At 36.6% G+C, this 3,295-nt stretch overlaps 2 protein-coding genes across 3 annotated transcripts in view; one reads left to right on the top strand and one right to left on the bottom strand.

Annotated features, from left to right (window-relative positions):
- Positions 1-3,295, top strand: part of LOC106464715 (synapsin-like) — a gene marked incomplete at its 5' end in the record, with an annotated part of 81,479 nt that overhangs the window by 49,662 nt on the left and 28,522 nt on the right. The gene's annotated exons all lie outside the window — the stretch shown is intronic.
- Positions 1-3,295, bottom strand: part of LOC106464718 (metalloproteinase inhibitor 2-like) — a 35,176-nt gene that overhangs the window by 30,758 nt on the left and 1,123 nt on the right. Inside the window, exon 1 of one of the 2 annotated variants that reach the window (XM_013924870.2) lies at positions 3,033-3,043. The exons of the other annotated variant lie outside the window; for it this stretch is intronic. The gene's annotated coding sequence lies outside the window, so the exon portion shown is untranslated. Of the gene's footprint in view, positions 1-3,032; positions 3,044-3,295 lie in introns of those variants that run through there. 2 annotated transcript variants of the gene reach the window in all.

Raw genomic sequence — 3,295 nt, 5'->3', positions numbered from 1 at the left:
CTATATTTCACGTAGAATGTGACAGATTCTTATTTCACGTAGAATGTGACAGATTTTTATTTCACGTAGAATGTGACAGATTCTTATTTCACGTAGAATGTGACAGATTCTTATTTCACGTAGAATGTGACAGATCCTTATTTCACGTAGAATGTGACAGATCCTTATTTCACGTAGAATGTGACAGATCCTTATTTCACGTAGAATGTGACAGATCTTATTTCACGTAGAATGTGACAGATTCTTATTTCACGTAGAATGTGACAGATCATTATTTCACATAGAATGTGACAGATCATTATCTCACGTAGAATGTGACAGATCATTATCTCACGTAGAATGTGACAGATAATTATCTCACGTAGAATGTGACAGATCCTTATTTCATGTAGGCGCTGTATGGCCCTATAGTAGATCTCTGAATTTTGGAACTAGCGAGAGCCGGGTTCGAATCAGTGTGATACAACAAAATATGTTCGCACTTTAAGTTGTGGTGCGTTACATGGTGGGTGGTAGGTAGCTGTTGACTGACTGATTTTCCCTTGGTCAGTTGTTCAAACTAAGAAACGATGGCAGAAAACCTTAGAAGCTTTGGCATAAATACAAGATTCATATGCATATTTATTTCGTGTTATTGCATGTTTTTAAGTTAGGTTGATCTCAGCTGTCGTGTCATTATTTCAACTGCAGTAAGAAGTAATAGTACATATCAGGGATACGAACATAATCTGAGCATATTTTTGTCGTTTTTAACCTGCCATTCGCCAGATAATTAAGTTTCACGCAAATTACACAAGGATTGTCTGCGCATCAATTCTTACGCTGCTCATGTCTGATGGAATAGTGGGAGTTGACCATTACTCTTATAACGCAGTCAACGTTATAACGACTCCCCAAAAATGCGGAGCGCATTTTTGTGGCAACGTGTCGCAAACCATGCATTCTCTGATTTTGAATTCGGGCACGCCAACTACGAGTACACACCCGGCCCACTAAGACTATACGTAACCTTTATTGCATCACTCTGTGAAATTTACAACCCTGGAAAATGTTTAATGATGGAAAACAGGTAAATTAAAAATTCTTAATTACTAAGCAATTATTACTTGCTCTAAGAGCTGGTGCTGAAACAGCAAAAGTTTTAAACTGTGTAACCACCGTAAGCGCGCTTGTTGTACCTTTTGCATAATTACAAGTCATTAAAATAAAATTAGTGGAACTTAATGAAATTCTTTCGACTTAGACAACAAATATAAGTTCTTCAACATTTTATCTTTCTTTCTCTCTGCCCCCCAGTGGCAGAGCGGTATGTCTGCGGACTTACAACGCTAGAATCCGGGTTTAGATACCCGTGGTGGGCAGAGCACAGATAGCCCTTGTGTAGCTTTGTGCATAATTAAAAACACAAAACAAACTCTCTCTTTCTAAACACGCTAGCGTACGAAACGTGTGTTCAATATGCAAAATTTCAAAGTAAAAAAGGCTTAAAAGATTGTTTGTTTGTAATTAAGCACAAAGCTACACAATGGGCTATCTGTGCTCTGCCCACCACGGGTATCTAAACCCGGATTCTAGCAGTACAAGTCCGCACTGGGGGGGGGGGGGCTTAAACGAAATATTTCCTTTTAATATTCAGACACAGATGTAAATTGGCAATGACATCCGTTTTTTGTTGTTGTTGTTGTTGTTGTTGTTGATTTATGCAGCAACAGGTGATTTTAACTGATCAAATTACCCGGAAAACGTTACTACTATCCTCCCTTGGTTTTTAAACAGGGACGAATTGAAAATTCTCCAAGTGCTTTCTGAACTGTATTGAGCTGTGAAACTGAAAACGTGTCTCATATCACTCATGTCCGTCTAGGACTGCCAACAAAAACACTCAGTTTATAACGTCAGTTAAGTGGCTTTGTGTGGAACCAAATAATTAATCTTATGTCAAAACGTCGAATACGCTTCGCTCGTTATTTTTTATATTCAAATTATTTCTTTTCTAAAAATTATTCTGGAGCCATACATACATCTGCATTCCTATAACTTTCATACGTTTTGAAGTGTGATTATTAACACGTATTTGAACTCGTTACATCTACGTTTTGCGTCTTCTCCTGAAGCAACATAACAGAATATAAATCATGATGTATATATATACAATGGAACTCCTTGGTGGATCAGCAGCAAGTCTGAGGGCTTATAACGCTAAGAATCGGGTTTCGATATCTGCGGTGGGCAGTGCACGTTGTGTAGCTTCGTGCTTAACAACGAACAAAAAACATACAAAGGAAACTACAATGACAATATAATACTGTATCAGCTGTTTTCCTGTCGTGGGGTGTTTTCATTTGATGGATAGAATTCTTTGGCGAATAGGAGTTAGGAAAATTATACAAGGAATTTTAACCAATAAGATGTGATAAAACAATTTGTTTCCTCGGAGATGCTGACAGAAAAAAACTATTTTATCTCAGATAGACACCTTATAATTTTTATATTGTCTCAAAAAAATTGTTTGTTTGTAATTAAGCACAAAGCTACACGCAATGGACTATCTGTGCTCTGCCCAACACGGGTATCGAAACCCGGTTTCTAGCTTTGTAACTCCGCAGACATACCGCTCTGCCACTGGGGGTGGGGGGCGTCTGAAAAGGAGTGATAATAAGCTGAGTGTATCAAAAAAAAAACAACTTAATACTCAGTGGTTGTCACCTTGACGATTTTTGCTATGTAAACTGACGATGTACATTCAATGACACTTTAAAGTAAAGTAAACAGCATCCGGTTGAACTAATATAATTTAACTAACCGTTTTATTTTGTTCCACAAGACTTGAGAAGAGATTCGTAGATAAAGGGTAACGAATAAATTTACACGTCTAAATGACATTTTTTATAGTTTTGTGTAACGTTTCGGGCAGACCGTGTTCAGTGGAGTTAAGAACAGAAAGAATCGTTGAAGGTAACAAAATATGCCCGAAACGTTGCAAAAAATAAAACTATTAGACGTCAATTTAATATTTACTAACTATTTTATACATAGTTAAAATCCTATCTCCGCATTATTGATTTCACTAACTTTTGTTGTTTATATATATATACACCTGGAAAAAAGTTAAGCACCCCCGTGTTTTTTCAAGTGATTCAGCTTCGACGTTCTTGTGACTGATTATAAATTACCATTCAATCTAAACGTGTTTATCAAATGAAATTATGCATTATTGGGCACAAGAAAACAACATTATCACCGTAAAATAACAATTTTTAATTTACATATCATGACATCAAAATATGGACAGTTT

Source organism: Limulus polyphemus, unplaced genomic scaffold, assembly GCF_000517525.1.
Source record: "Limulus polyphemus unplaced genomic scaffold, Limulus_polyphemus-2.1.2 Scaffold1725, whole genome shotgun sequence".
Taxonomy (NCBI): Eukaryota; Metazoa; Arthropoda; class Merostomata; order Xiphosura; family Limulidae; genus Limulus; species Limulus polyphemus.
Note: the sequence above shows the minus strand (reverse complement) of the source record. Positions and strands in the feature narration are given on the sequence as shown.